At 39.3% G+C, this 15,868-nt stretch overlaps 1 protein-coding gene and 3 pseudogenes across 2 annotated transcripts in view; 3 read left to right on the top strand and 1 right to left on the bottom strand.

Annotated features, from left to right (window-relative positions):
• LOC144662531 (uncharacterized) overlaps nucleotides 1-15,868 on the top strand; it is a 68,827-nt gene that overhangs the window by 30,486 nt on the left and 22,473 nt on the right. The gene's annotated exons all lie outside the window — the stretch shown is intronic.
• On the bottom strand, nucleotides 3,159-3,256 carry LOC144664542 (5S ribosomal RNA; annotated as a pseudogene).
• LOC144664555 (5S ribosomal RNA) lies at nucleotides 3,383-3,497 on the top strand (annotated as a pseudogene).
• The window catches only part of LOC144662660 (uncharacterized), a 64,398-nt pseudogene continuing 52,865 nt past the window's right edge, over nucleotides 4,336-15,868 (top strand). The window contains exons 1-8 of the transcript XR_013572495.1: nucleotides 4,336-4,605; nucleotides 5,241-5,354; nucleotides 5,789-5,840; nucleotides 9,428-9,501; nucleotides 11,548-11,584; nucleotides 12,120-12,247; nucleotides 13,473-13,571; nucleotides 15,599-15,699. The product of XR_013572495.1 is annotated as an uncharacterized LOC144662660 (transcript). The remainder of the gene's footprint in view (nucleotides 4,606-5,240; nucleotides 5,355-5,788; nucleotides 5,841-9,427; nucleotides 9,502-11,547; nucleotides 11,585-12,119; nucleotides 12,248-13,472; nucleotides 13,572-15,598; nucleotides 15,700-15,868) is intronic.

Below are 15,868 nucleotides of genomic sequence, written 5' to 3'. Positions count from 1 at the left end.
AATATTGTGAGTTTTTTAGACGGAAATTTTAAGTTCTTCTTCGTACTTTTAATAATTTTGCGATAGGTTATCCCGATAGTATTTCGTTGACCGCGTGCAAGATCCAAAAATTCCGCCCGCTACCAGAACCAATCCGGTGACTCATTGCAGGATTCGCGATCTGAGTGCTCAAAGGGCTATATTTTTATTGTTTCAGTTAAACAAAAAAGCTTAATATGACTGTTAAGGCCTGGCTAAACTAGGAAACATTGTTGCGGAAACATTAATGCTGCGGAGGCAAATGTTTCCAGTTTAGCCAAGCGGGAAGCATATGTAGCGGAAACAAATTTTTCCCGGAAGCAAAAACTGTTTCTGCTTCAGTTCAAAAACATTTTTAATGAAGATGAAGTATTCAACATGACACGAGCATGGGACAAAGAAAAATTCTGAGTCCCCGACGGGAATCGAACCCATGGCCTTCCAGATACCGGTTGGGCGCTCTAACCAACTGAGCTTCGAGAGACTCGTTGTGAGCTGGGCCATTTTACTAGGTTGATAAGTGACACGCGTCCTGCATACTGCTAGGATCAGCAATGTCGAATTCATCAAGTTTGTAGTAAATAATAAAGATGGTAAATTTTTAAGCTCGGTAATAAATAATGAAAATGAAGTATTCAACATGACACGCGAATCACTTGAAGTAACAGTAGAGGTCTTGTCAAAAGGCCACACCAGGCCCTGCATCTGTATTCTTAAGGATGTCAGTCTTGACTGGTGGCAACTTCTGCTCGTTGATGCATTCTAGGACCTACTTCCCACAACTGTTCTCCGGCGACTGTGATGTCGGTAAAATCTTGCTCCAAATGGTCTATTATTGAAATTACTGCATCCTTCTCTAACTATAGTTTGATCTGTGTCATTTACAAGATGAAGTTTCCCATCAATGATTTCTTGGTGTCCGGTCATAACATGAAACGAAACGATACTGAAGTCATGCTGTGGAAGTTTTCTCTGCTTGCAGTTGCAAACACGACTGCCTTTTATGCGTTTCTAGCGAATTCTCTGTATTCATGGACTTAATTACAGACCCTAGAGAGGAGCTTGTTAGCTGATAACGGATGGCAATACTGACAGGGCAGTTACCTTTTTGCGCAAGACAATTTCAGCATCCGAAGAATGCCAAAATGCTCTTGAAGCTGCAGAAGACATGCTGAACATTAGGATGGCTCGAAGAAGAAAACTATTGATGAGCGAATAAATCAAATAAGAAGTAGTCATTTATCAAGCTACATTACTGCCAATTTAAGTGTTAGATTTTGTTTGTATACATATCTGCAGCTAATTAAATTGAAGCATAATTGTTCATAACCCACCCCCAATGTATTGCATGATGTTTCTTGACCCACCCCTGTTTGCGTGCACACAAATGATGGCCCACCCTCACTTTTTTCCGGCCCACCCCCTCCTGTACTTCATGACCAGTCCCTTAGCTTGCAAGAGCAGACGTAGGGAAACTCCAATAACGGACCAAGGGTTTCATAACCTTCAGAGCCTATCCCGGCCTCAGTAGAAACCCTTCACAGGTTTGCTTCTGCCCCTTGGTGGGATGGTAGTCTATCTCAAATTAAGTATTTTCTCCTCTCCCAGAATATTGCCAGGTTACGCTTAGCCTGAATTTCAGACATCCCTCTGTGGTCACCTACAGAAATTCAGGCTAGGTTACGCTATAAAGAAGACCTAATAAGTCAAATACCAATAAAAATACCTATTTTTACTTCTTACTTTACTTCCTGTTACATCCTTATTCAATTTCAGAACAAAGGGTCACAAAGAAAAACAGATTCTTTTGAAAGGGTTATGCATAAAGTTAGTATGTTACCTCTTCAAAATTCTACTCAGGGACTTTTCAAGATCCTCACACAATACTACCGATCTGAAAAAACGGTTACATGATCAAGAGAAGTGTTTTCAGTTAATTGGCTGCAAGGATAAATTTGGTAAACCTAGGGTAAGCCTTTATATATCGAAACAGTGGCACGTAGCGATTTTTTTTTTTTGAGCGGAACGGGACGGCTGTACACAGGCTAAGTGGCACATAACCTGCGATCAGGCGTTATTTTTCTCGCGGCGGAAGGGTCAACGAAAATATGAACGCCTCATACAATTACTTGTCGGGTCGTCTGTAAAAAGTCCAGAATCTGGACTTTTTTTCTGATTGGTCAGGAAACAAAAGGCAACATGAAACTCTATCCTGATTGGCTAATTGAAATCAAGAATAACTTCCGGGGCGCGATCCATTCAACCAAAAATTCCGGTTTGTATTTCCGAAATTTTCGCGTTTCGAAAGGAACGGTATTTTCCACTTGACTGAACCTGTTACGTGGATGCCTCGTTCCAATCCTTGTTCAAGCGTACGACCAGATTGACTTGTAGCAAAAGGGTGATCCGTATGGTCAGAATTCGCCTCCAAATTTTCGTCAGGAATCGGGAAAGGCTCCTCTAAAATTAAGATAAACATTGTACAACAATAAACAACAACGGCACGAAAATATTGAACACATGCTCGGAAATGCGAATTGAGGCTAATTGAATGTACCGCTTCACAAGGGTGACCCTATTCGGCGGAATGGAGGAATGGTGGAATGACGGAACGGCACGGCGGAATGGCGGAATATCCTAAAACGCGGAATGACGGAATATCCTAAAACGCGGAATGACAGAAAATTCTAAAACGCGGAATTGTGAAACATTAAAAAAAGAAGCATCAACAGCAACAAAAACAAACAAACAAAAGGAAAATTATAATTGCCAACTTTCTCAGACGGTGATAATAAGGCTAAGAATGTCGCTAAGAATGATTCAGGTACTTTAACTTGTGGATATTCGTTGCCGTGACAGAAAAGCCAACGTGTTTACAACGGCTGCTAGCAGTAGAAAACCAGTAAACAGTAAATATACCCTATAAACGAAGGGTTCTTTAGATATCTTCTTAATCCTTCGAAGGATACTCGAGTGATCGAGGGAGGATTTCGTTATTTTACAGAGTTCTCGTCCCGCTCGAGACAATGAAACGTATAAAGCTGAAGTACGCTAACGAAGCCGTTAGAAAGAAAACGAAAGGGCCTGAAATTAAATGAGTTTGTACTGACATATTAATAAAAAGGAAATCCACAACAAGGCCAGGGGTTTCCAGATGGTCACCCATCCAAGTACTAACCCCGCCCAACAGGGCTTAACTTTGGCGATCGGATGAGAACCGGTGCTTTCCATGTGGTATCAGAAAGAGCGCGTAAATCACCTTATAACAGTCTTAGTCCAGTTAAATCATCGTTCAAAAGATCCATTATAACCAGGTATTTCTGTTCTTTATTTGCATGACTCTTGTCAGTCTTTGTTTCGTCTGGGACTGATACCACAAGGAAAGCACTGGTTCTTGTCTGATCGCCAAAGTTAAGCCCTGTTGGGCGGGGTTAGTACTTGGATGGGTGACCATCTGGAAACCCCTTGTTGTGGGTTTCGTTTTTTTTTAATTTCTCAGTACGAACTCAGTAAATTTCAGGCCCTTTCGTTTTCTTTCTAACGGCTTCGTTAACGAACTTCGCCTTTATACATTTCATTGTCTCGGGCGGGACGAGAACTCTGTAATTTTACGAAATCCTCCCAGTCGATCACTCGATGATCCTTCGAAGGATAGCCTTATTATCGCCGTCTGAGAAAGTTAGCAATTACAATTTTCCTTTTGTTTGTTTGTTTCTGTTGCTGTTGTTGCTTCTTCTTTTTAATGTTTTACAATTCCGCGTTTTAGGATATTCCGTCATTCCGCGTTTTAGGACATTCCGCCATTCCGCCGTGCCGTTCCATCATTCCGCCATTCCGCCGAATAGGGTCACCCGTACACAAAGACAAAATAAACTTAGCTCTCAAAGTAGCAACACACCTGCAGCCATTGCACATGCGTGATGAAGCATTGTTGATAATTCTTCTGACAAAAACCCGCAAGCGCTGCACTGCTAATTTCTAGCGGCCATGTTTGCCATGTTGCTTCAGAAGTGCGGAAGAGAGGTACTGGGGAAGGAAGTAGCCGAATGGAACGGTAAATTTCCGATCGGACCGGTCCGACCAGAAAAGTGGTCCTCCTTGAAAGGTGGATCTCTTTTTCCGAAACTTTTCCGGTCGGACCGAACCGATCCATTCAGTTTTGAACCGAAATTTCCCGAAATTTTGGCTCAATGCATCGCGCCCCCGGTCCACCAAAGCCGCCAGACGATCGTGTCAGTCCCTCCGCCGCGAAAAAAGAAGGCCCGATAGCAGGTTAAGTGGCACAGTGCACTTGAACTGACTTAGGGTTGTTTTCGGTTCTCTTACACAACCAAATACTTCAGTTCCGAAACGCCGCTGACTTTATGCGTCTGTAATGATAACAAGTCTATTGCAAGTGGTTATTTGGCATCGTTCAGCAAAACATGAGATAATTATGGATAACCGAGCTTCACTTAGCACTGGATAATTTCTTTGGAAATGAGTAGGAACATTTCTCGAGGCATAAACATGCTCACACAACTCCACCAATACGAACCTCCAAAGTGGGCCTCGTCACTGAAAAATATTCCAAAGCACTTTGTAAAGGTAAGTTACTGTTTCAATTTTTTTATAGAGCTTTAAAGGAACTCCGGTTGAATATCCAGGTTTCTGTTCGTATTATTCGAAATACCAAGTTTGTTTCTAATGCACCTATCAATGTTTAATAAGCCCGAGGGGGGGGGGGGGAGGGGGGAGGGAAGGAAGGCTGGTGGTCGGTTTAACCACTTGACGTCTGTCCCCAGGGTAGGGATTTTGATCGTATGTGCTCCCCAGCAAGGGAATAAAGGTTTGAAGGACATCTGACTGCATTCCCTTGCCCCCTAGACCAATTATTTTGTCCTGGGTGTGCATTGATCTAAAGGTCTCTAGTCTCTCAGCTGCAAATATCTTTGTGTGCTGTCCTTTGTCTTGTTACCCTCTCCCCCTCCCCTGAAACCCTATCTTCCCCATACATCCTTGAATTGGGACAAATGGATTGAAGCCCCATACATCCCCATTCAAGGACATGTGGGGTTCCAACCCCATAAAATGTCTTCTCTTACAGTGATGATGCTTATCGACACTTCTACTAAAATAATGTTTTTTATATCTTGATGTAAAATTTCTGATCTTCAGCTGTAACTGACAATAGTTACGTGTATTTTGATCTAACTTTAGGTCTTGCTGTTTTGTACATGTAGCTTGCACAGCGCGACACTCCGATCCATCCGTGGAACATTCCAAATCTCCCAAAGGAATTTTCATTGTTTATCAAAAGGGATGACTTGACAGGAAGCACTCTATCTGGAAACAAGGTGCAAAGTTCAAAATTTGCTTTAGTTAGTAGATAATTAATGTCTAATGCATCATTCCTCCTACCTTTCGCCCCTCCCTGCCCCTTTGCCCCGAGTCAACCTTCAGATTCTGTTTTTAAACAGATGGCTCATTCCCCACAGTGGGGACAAGCCAGCCAGTTAAGTTCCTCATGGTTATGTTGGAGTTTGAAATAAAATTCAATAATCTCAAATCTCAAATTTTCATTTTTTTTGTGAACAACAAACCACATTTTTTGGCCTACTGTGAACACACCGTAAGTCAATCAAATACATTGCTTAGTACATTTGGCATCACCATAATCAGTGTATTGGGCTGAAAAGAAAGCAAGTTGTATCAGCTGCCATTATTTTGGGAAAACATATGTTCAGATCTGTTGTAAAATACAAAGAATTAGTTGTTTTAATTGTTGTAGGTTCGCAAGTTGGAGTTTCTGCTGGCAGATGCCCTAGACAAGAAGTGTGACACAGTTTTTGTGTCTGCTACTGCGGATGCATATGCGAAGCATATGCATATGCAAATGCAGACACAATGCAGAGCGGTAAAAATTTCGATCACTACTTCATATAGTACAAGTGTGAAATTCTACTCATGGAGTTTGACTGAGGTTTCCATTGCAAGTCCATTTTGTGACTCAGTACATGGAAGGGTAAGTGAAGCGTAACCATTTGTCGGAAATGTGTCGTAAATGTCGATTAATTATCGTAATCCTTACCATTGGTTACGAGTAAATTACAAGTTCAAGACAACATTCGGAACTGTTCGGAACCAATAGAATGCGAAGAAGTGAGTCGGCAACTGCGTCAACGATCACGTGAGAACTAGGACAACGCATGCTTCCACGAACGAAGGTTATTTGCGTTTTGTCTGCGTGGAGTTGGAGTTCTGCTGAGTTCTGCTATTTTTACTGTGGACGTTCGAAACTGAGGTATGTAAGTGAGCTTTTTTCATTTTCTTAATTTTGTCATGAATTTCTTAAAAGGTATTGTCTCAGTATGCCACAGCTTTCGAAGTACGGGTCATCCTTGCCGAGTAAATGGCTTTCAAAGATGCTTTCAAGTTGTCGATCCATATATAGCTGGGCGCGACAGAGTTAATCCTGTGCTTGTGCTCGCTCAGGGAATAAAAAAGCCCTATTTGAGAGATTTTGTCATCCGCTCTGCTTCGTCTGAGTTGAAAACATCTATCATTGCCCCAACATCTGCGAAAGCTGTGGACAGGTTATACGCAGGAATTTGTTCAAGAACTAGTTATCTTCTTAATAGCTATTATCTAAGGATAGTTTTTAGCGAACCTAGCCTTGATATCAGAACTAGTAATTTTTTTGATAACTATAACCTGAGAATACTTTTTAGGAAATCTTTCCGTGCAATGATCAGCATTGTGTGCTTTAATGCCGCCATCTTGTGCGAGAGAATTTTGTGGCCATTCCAAAATAGTTAAACAAGTGAAACGACGTAGAGACCGAGAGCCGTCTAGATTACCGAAAAAGATTACAAGGTCAATGAAAAAAAGAAAAGTGAGGTGCAAGCTGAAGTGTATTCTCAGAAAATGTACTGCGAAAATACACATACTTTTTTTTGTGTTTATCAACACCAAATATTTGGCGAACATGATTTTTAAATTTTTTCTACAATACAATGGAATCTCCATTTAAAGAACCTCTATGGGACAAAGTTCTCTGTATAACAAACAATATTCTTTATCTTCAGTTATACTATTTAATATATAGGAACACCATTAATTTAATCAAAACTTGTTATATCAAACATGCTATACCAGTCCCTTGGCCCTTCATTACATTGAGAGTCCACTATAATGTTATTGTTTTAGTATTATATTGAAAAAAATATTTTTTGGCATATGAAATAAATGCCTCTGGTTCCAGTGGCAGATATTATGCAAAGGTGTGGGGTTGGGGAGGGGGGGTAAGCCCTGACCTTATCATACAAATTTAAGGCCCAAAAAGCTGCCATTCTAATTTAACACCAAAAGGGCTGGAAAATGTTCTGGGGCCTACGCCTTTCAAAAACTTTGGATCTGCCACTGCAAAAACTTATATTTTTTCCGTGATCACTGTATAAATTTCAACCCCCTATTAACTCATAGGTAAGTAGCTTTTGTTTCGAGTATGAGGGAGCTGTTGACAAGTTCTTACAACAATGTTTGATTTCTTTCCCTTTTTGTTTTCTCAGCTATTCCTGTATAGGCAACCATGGAAGAACAAAAAACAGAGCATCAAAATTATATTACAGGCTATTTGCACAATGTGTCACCAATTTTGACAAGCAACAAAACAAAGTACTTTGACATGCAGATTCAAACTGGTGAAGATGAGGTGAAACGTGGTGTTTGCTTCTCTCCTCCACGTATAGATGAATTCAACAAGCACAGTGAAAGCAAGAGTCCAGTTAAGATCAGCAAATTTCGCTTGGACAAAAGCACAACCAGTGTGTGCATGGGACCTGATGTACAACTATCCCAAGTAGATAAATTGGATTTTGAAAGGAAAACTTTGCCGCAAACATTGAACCTGTCATTACTTAACTCAGTGTTTGATGGCCAACTGATAAGCATCAAGGCAAAGCTGATAAACCTTACAGCCGCTAAAAAATTCTCATCTACCAAATCAGCTGCATTAAACAAATCAGAAGCTGATCTCCTTGACCCTCATGGATCTGTCAGACTTACTTTATGGGGAGACTTCACCTCACAAGTGACAGAAGGCAAAACATATCATTTCACTAACTTGAGAGTGAGAAAAGACACCTACAATAACAACATTCACCTTAACACAGCAAAAACTGGCTGTGTGATTGTTGAAGCAGTTCCTTTTGATGAACCACTTTGCATTACTAACACGCTGCCCCTTACATCAACATCAACTTCCATTCAAGCTACAATCTTGGGGATAAACAACAGCAGCCAATACCTCTCTTGTTGTAATTGTAATAAAAAGATCTCCTCACTTGAAACAAAGATAGTAGAATGTGCAAGCTGTGGCCTAAAACAAAGGCCAGCCTCTTGCAAAAAGCACTGGTACCTCCAGGGTTTGTTTCAGCATGAGAAAGGAACAATCAACCTAACATTCTTTGATGATACATTAAAGCAAATTCTTGGATCAGATGCTAACCTTGAGTCAGTTACTCAAGACCAGCTAGATGATATGTTTTTTTCAATGCCAAAAGTTTCCATCACCTATAACACCAAGACAAAGATAGTGCTTAACATTGAGAAACAACAGTAACAATCAACACTCTTTGAACAACGTTAGCTGTTGTCTGATTGAACCATAAAAATGTTGTGTAGTGATATGATAGTTTTCCTCACCGCCAAAGCTTTGAATTACCTTTTACAAGACAATGGTAACTGTCTTTCAGTCATGCAAACTATTGTGTTAAATGAACCACAAAATTGCAGTGTAGTAATATATTATTGTTTTTATCACTGTCAAAATTTCCAACTACCTTTTACAAGATGATGGACACTGTATTTCAAGCATGCAAATTGTGTTAATGAATCATAAAAAGGTATTGTAGTAAAATTATTGTTTCTCTCACTACCAAAGTTTCGAATTACGTTTTACAAGGCAATAGAGACTGTCTTTGAAACATGCAAACTGTTGTGTTAATGAACCATAAAAAGGTATTATAGTAATATTATTGTTTCTCTCACTACCAAAATTTCGAATTACGTTTTACAAGGCAATATAGACTGTCTTTGTGACATGTAAACTGTTGTGTTAATGAACCATAAAAAGGTAGTTTAGCAATATTCATTGTTTTCATCACTGCCAAAATTTCAAATTACCTTTTACAAGGCAGTGCACACTCTCTTTCAAAAACATGTTAATAAATTACAGAAATGTTGTATTGCCATTCTCATTACAAAGCATTAAACACAAAGTTGAGTTTAGTTATTGTATAAACAGGTCTGTCAGCTTCTTTCTTTTGCTCCCTATTCAACACAAAAGTATCATTAAGCGTGCCAATGTTTTCATTCTTTATCTTCAACAACAATTTCCAAATAGCAGACACATGTACGCATTGCGTACCTATTTTTACATGTGGTGGTATTCAGTCCAATCAATCACTGCAGAAGCACTGCAGTTGCTGCAAGGCAACTTGGCTTGAATCAGGGCTAATGAAATAATTTCCGAAGAGTCTCCGGACACGATGACCGGCCAAATTCATTTTAGCTCGGTCATACCTCGTTTCTGCTCGGACAAGATTGCAACATGTAATTTAACCGCCGACCGGTTAGCTCAGTTGGTAGAGCGCCGGACTACCGTGCGGGAGGTCTCGGGTTCGAGTCCCAGACCAGACCAACACTCAGGTCTTAAAATAACTGAGGAGAATATGCTGCCTTTGCAATAACAACTGCAAATGGTTAGATATTCTAGTCTTCTCGGATAAGGACGATAAACCGTAGGCCCCGTCTCCTGCATCTTCAGTGTTATGGTCAGCAGGGGACGTAAAAGAACCCACACACTTATCGTAAAGAGTAGGGCACAAAGTTCCCGGTGTTGTGGTCTGGTCTTTGCCCATTGTGCCGTTGTACTGTTGAAATGCTCGGAGATATTAGCTATGTTAAAAGCTACTCTACAATCCGAGGGTTAACAAAGTATTCACTTCACTTCACTTCCATTAATTATTAAATATATGTAAAAATACAACACCCTCCACCTTGAGAAATAACATTCCCAAAGTGAATTCTTTTTTACTGCAAGTAACGACACTGTTTGACTGTCGACCGAAGTTAGATTGCCGTCTGGACTCTATTTTTTGCTGATTGAATGAATTGTTCGTTATGTATATGATGTTGCTTACCTCAGAATCGTAGGGTTCACGTTCTTTAAGAAAAGTTTAAAGTTTTAAAATTTCCTTTAATAATTAGCTCTTATTTTTTCAATTCTATTTTCGCTTGCCTTTAACGTTTCGTGCAGAATATAATTTGATTAAGCAAATATTTTCACGTCTATGAAAAAAACGTTTTGTTTTCATGAATGAGAACCGCTTTTAAACAGTAAATACTTGGAAAATAGCAATCAAATCAGAATTCAATCATTATTAAAGCTAGTTTTTTTTCTAATGTCTCAGCTACTTCTTTTATGCAAATTTCGTGTGAAATGTAATTTGACTCCACACTGTCTCGTTTTTCATGTTCATGAATAAATGGTGAAAACAAAATTCTTTCTCCGGCTCTTTATTAAATAAAAGTTGTCTTTTTGTGGATGAAAACCTGTTTCACTTGAATTGAAAAGTCAATTGCTGATTGCATTTTTATTTAATTTTCCAGGTTTCCAAGTTATTTTTGTTGAGTAAATGAATAATGTGGTTTTGCAAGTTTCTTACATGTATGTCTGGCTCATTCATTTGTCTATTGGTTCAACTTTGCAAATGCCACAGTCATTTTCAGTGCTAGGGGTCGTGGATTATAGGCTCATTGCCCTGTTTTGTTGTCTTATCATCATTTTCAATTATTTGTACAAAACCCGTGGTGCCCTTTTTGGAAAAAAAATCTTTATAATGTACCACTTCCGGATTGTTCTCATCGAAAGATGTAGATTTCACGTTGCGTTTCCCAGCGATTATAGCAGCTATAAAAACATTTTCAATGGCTTCATACTTGAAAACGAATAAGTGTATTCCCTCACACTATAAAACATTAATTCCAAACTTGTGACTGCAAAGAAAGTTTTAGTCGCCAATGGAAAAAAATTTAGTTGCAAATGCGACCGTATCGGTCGCAATTTCGAGCCCTGAATTATTTTATAAATAATGCAAAGAAGTCAAAGATTGCTTTAATCCTCATAGTTCATTTAAATTGTACTTTTATATTCCGGGCTTCGGTCCAACTAAATTAATAGTTGGTTTCTGTGCAGAAGAAAACGGACAAGTTTGGAAAAATATTTTAAATTTGAGACCGTAATACGCAAATTGTAAACAACCGTTTGATTCGATCGCTTCATTTCTTGGTCGGACATTCCACATTACAGCGAGGTGTATACACTAACAGAAAGTAGACAACAGCATAGAAAATTAACTTTGTTTCAATATTATTATTATTATCAACTTGTGACCGGTCAACATGACCGGCAAGGCGAACGTTTGACCGGTCAAGTCCCCGATCAGGCCGGACATTGTCCGTTGACCGGCCGTTATTTCAAGCCCTGTTGAATTGTTACTTGTTCCTTAGAAATCCTGAACAGGCATGTCTGAAACTTAACAATAATGTTTACTGATTACAATGTATAGACAAAACCTGTATTGTGTTCTTCCAGAAAATATCCATACCTCCCCCACAGATGGCTTTTTGGTTTTAACCACCCCGACCTGGAAATTCCAGTAAAGCTTCAGACATAATTATGTGTCACTGTGTCTACTACAACTAAGAAGCCTAAATACATAAACTTTCTGATGTGAAGGACATTTCATTACTGTATACATGAAGTGCGTGTACTTTTATTGCTGTGTGGATATTTTGTGACCACATGGAGAAACTGTTTACTAGATTTAGGGTTGTATTTGTCGTGGAAATCACTGTTAAGTACTATGGTCACGTTCAATTAAAATGGTTTAATTAGTTCAAACCACTTAATGCAAAAAAAAAAAAAAATCAAAAAAAAAAACCGTACAGGTTTCAACACTCCTATGCTAATTTCTGGCAAACCCTTTATCAAGGGATCACAATTATGTACCAGCATTAGTAAAATTAAAATTTAACTGTTGTTTTTGTCTGTGCAGACTACAGATATTGGCTGTAAAGGGAACCTTCTTTTAGACAGAATGGTTGGAAGTCATGTTATCGTTGTTCCTCCGCTTCAGTACAAATCTGGCCTGAAACAAATGATGGAAAAGATGGCAGAAAAATTGTAAGTAGTTATTTACTAAAGAATGTCTTTAAGTCTTTGGAGGAATAGTTATAGAGCAGGCTGGTGGAAATGAAGGGGGAGGGGGTTGACTGTAGCCCCCTCTGCTTGTTCCAGATTGTGCTTGATGACAGCTGGGTTAAAAAAATCCTTTCCTGTCATCTGGGCATGTAACTGTTCATTCTTTCTTGTCTGATGGGCAAGGGCCGAGGCAAGTCAATTACCAGCTAAAAATATAAACTTGTAAAAATGTAAGTGTAAAAGATGTAAAAATGTAAACTAATAAAAATGTAAACTGCTTGAAAAGCACAACACTACTCTCTCTTAGTTCCTTCTCCACTTGTCCCTGTTCTTGGCTACAACTGCTGCAGCCCATAGCGTTAGTCTCATCTCAGCACGTTCCCTTTCTACTATTTTTCTTTTAAGTTTAATTTCCTTCTGCCGTCCACATTTCCTTTTCCCACTTGGTGCTCAGGTTAATGCCATATGTGGGTCTCAGCTTTTGCCATACACAGAACATGACCTATCCACTTCCACTGCCTACGTCGTACTTGTGTACTGATCTTTTCAATCCCCTGTCAGTCTTCTCCATATCTCATCACTGGATACACCCATGGGCTAATTAACTTACTGACTTAACAGGCTTAATATAATTAAAGTGAGTCTAAGATAAGCAAACAAATGTGTTGTTCCAGAAAATATCCATACCCCTTCTATGGATGTTTTTCTGTCTTGAATTAATCTTCTCTCTGGAAATTCCAGTGTAAAAACCCCATACTTTCCTTTCCACATTATTCATAGCACCTAATTTATGATATTTAATTTTTTTATACCAGTTCATGCTTGTAATTCGTTTTAGTTTTTAAACTCTTTTTATATAACTATTTCAATTACTAAAAATTAGCTTTTAACTCTATTTTTATAACTATTTTAAACTATTAGATATTTTATATTTTTAGAAATTGTATTTAGCAGGGCCCCTCTGGAGACCAGCCACTGTGCTGAATGGGCCACCCAGCATAAATAAAGTTTTACCTTACCTTGCCTAAAAGTTTTGTGAGACCTCCCTCAGAATTCCATTGACTATCCATTGGCTGGGTATGGGTTGGTATGGATATTTTTTGCACAATTCATGAAAATTCCAATACTTTACTCTTGGAAGGAAGGGTTGTCCCAAATCCACCTCTTTCTTCCTTACTTTTTTAACATTAAATATTTATTTTTGCAGAAAAGAGCAGGGTTCGTCTGCATATCTGATTGAGGTGGGAACATGGGAATGGGAATGTTTGGTTACCTAACAGAATTTCAAGAAATGATGAAGAATCAGGTAAAGCACTAGTCATTTATGCTTCAATTGCTGTCATAATTTTGTTTGCGAATGGGACTTTGAGTTCCTTGCTCAACGAGTTTGTCAATTGAAAGCAGAAAGGTCTCTGAAGAGTCCCTTGGCCGGGATGAAATGCTGCATTAGACTAGCCATGAACTATATAATTTCACAAGTAACGGTCAGCTTTTCAATGCTGACTTGGGATTTCGCGGTCAGTCTAAAACGCAGGCCATGCAGACATGCAGACTGCAGACTGCAGACTGCAGACCGTGCAGACTGTGCAGACCGTGCAGACACAGAGTAATTTTTTTTTTTTTACATTGTGTTTAACAAAACTTTTTACGAACGGTATCCGAAGTTCGTTTCAAATTCGCGAAGTTCGCTACGGACTTTAGGGGGAATTTCATTACGTAGTTGTCAATCAAATTACGAACTTCGAAACGAACTTCGAAATTGTCAATTTGCAGCGAAGTTGGCAGGTTGAGAAGTTCGCAAGTCGAGAAGATGTTCGCGCCAGTTCGTTTTATTTGGTGAAATAAATCCGTTCCCAGTACTGTAAAAAGCAATTACAAGTCCAGTAAGGCAGGAAATCAACGGACAGCAAGGCTGCCCTGAAAATGGTTTGTGAATGTTTATACAACTGAGTTTTCCCAATGTCACCCGACTCCCGACTAAAAATAGATTACAAGTTCTCCCGTGTGCAGTTTCGAAGGAAACAATTTCAACAGATGAACCGTTTACATGTAAAAATACTGTTTGCGTGTGCCGTAAAAATCTTCCTAAAAGAAAACGTTTTCCGCTTCATGCATACACATCTAACGCCATCTTGTTGTTGTTGTCTTTATTGCGTTACCAGATATTGCGTTACTCACGGTGAATACGCGAACAGTGACATTAAGCAAGCATTTACAAACAAAAGTAAAATGCAGTTAATGGAGCGTGACGCCGCAGGGGGTGCTTGCGTGCAATGTTGTTTTCCTGTATTAATGAATTGTGAATGCTTTCTAGTCATGGAACTCAAAACAGACGTCTTTCATGTCTGAATTTTTATCTATATGTAACAGATACAACCATAGTAGCATTAATGTAAGCTTTTCTGGGATTGGTTTAAAGCATAAAAGCTCTCATTCGTGGCTTGTACTTTAGCACGTAATGTCTTAGTAGTTTATAGTATGAGCTCACCTATTGGCAATGTTTACAGACACTGTCTTGCCCTAAAAGCAGCTGATCGCTATCCCAGTTTCATTATTCTAGCAGTCTTTGCACGAACACTCGTTTTTTCTAGAGCTGTATTTGTAGTTTTTCCCACCCTCCCTCCCTTTGGAGAAGGGCATTAGCTTTAAATAAATATGGGTCACACTTTGTTGTTTGGTTAAGTCTGCGTAGCGACTTCCCCCAAGCTTTTGGCATTATTTTGCCTTGCAATTCTATACCTTTGCCTGAATCTTGTCCGATCCAGCCCGTGCGGTGCTGGGGAGATAAGTAAGGCTCTGCCAATACTCTTATCCTAATCCCCAAGTTTGCGGGGAGATAAGTGAGGCTTGTATTTTTTCGTGCACAGCCCGAAGTCGCAAACTAACCTGCCACAGAGCTGTGTTCCCCCTATAACGCCATCTTGTTGTTGTTGTCTTTATTGCGTTACCGGATATTGCGTTACTCACGGTGAATACGCGAACAGTGACATTAAGGCAAGATTGCTGTCATCATTTTGTTTGTGAATAGGACTTTGAGCACCATGCTCAATAAGAGTGCCAATTGAAAGCAGAAAAGTCTCTGAAGAGTCCCCAACCTCATTCCCATGGTCTCTGTCTCCCTGCCTCCCAGAGCAAAAGGAAAAAGGCCCTGGAAATAAGGTTGAAGAGTCCCCTGGCTGGGACGAAACGCTGCATCAGACTAAAACACAAACTACATGCAATATTTTAATTTCATGACTTAAAAAGTGTTCTCAGATCAACAAAGAGGACAAAGTTATTTTATATATAAATAATAATGAAAGTTAAGTGAAAGGATGTTTGTGCTTGTTTCAGAATCTGTTGGAAAATTTTGATGACATTGTGATAACGGTTGGCAGTGGGGGAAGTGCAGCAGGAATTGCCATTGCAAACTACCTGACAGGATCAAAACTCAAGTAAGATTTGTAATAAATTATTATTATATGGATGCTATCCCAGGGGGGGTACTCCGGCTTGTTAATGACGGGGATGATCGAAGGATTTTTTTGGGTTTGAAATTTTCGATTCCGGGATTTTTTTGGGTTGGAAAATTTGGCAAGTATTTTTTTGGGTGACTTGATTTAG

The sequence above is a fragment of the Oculina patagonica genome, chromosome 8 (genome assembly GCF_052425735.1).
Source record: "Oculina patagonica isolate OP01 chromosome 8, crgOcupat, whole genome shotgun sequence".
NCBI lineage: Eukaryota > Metazoa > Cnidaria > Anthozoa > Scleractinia > Oculinidae > Oculina > Oculina patagonica.
This window is presented reverse-complemented; position numbering and strand designations above follow the sequence as displayed.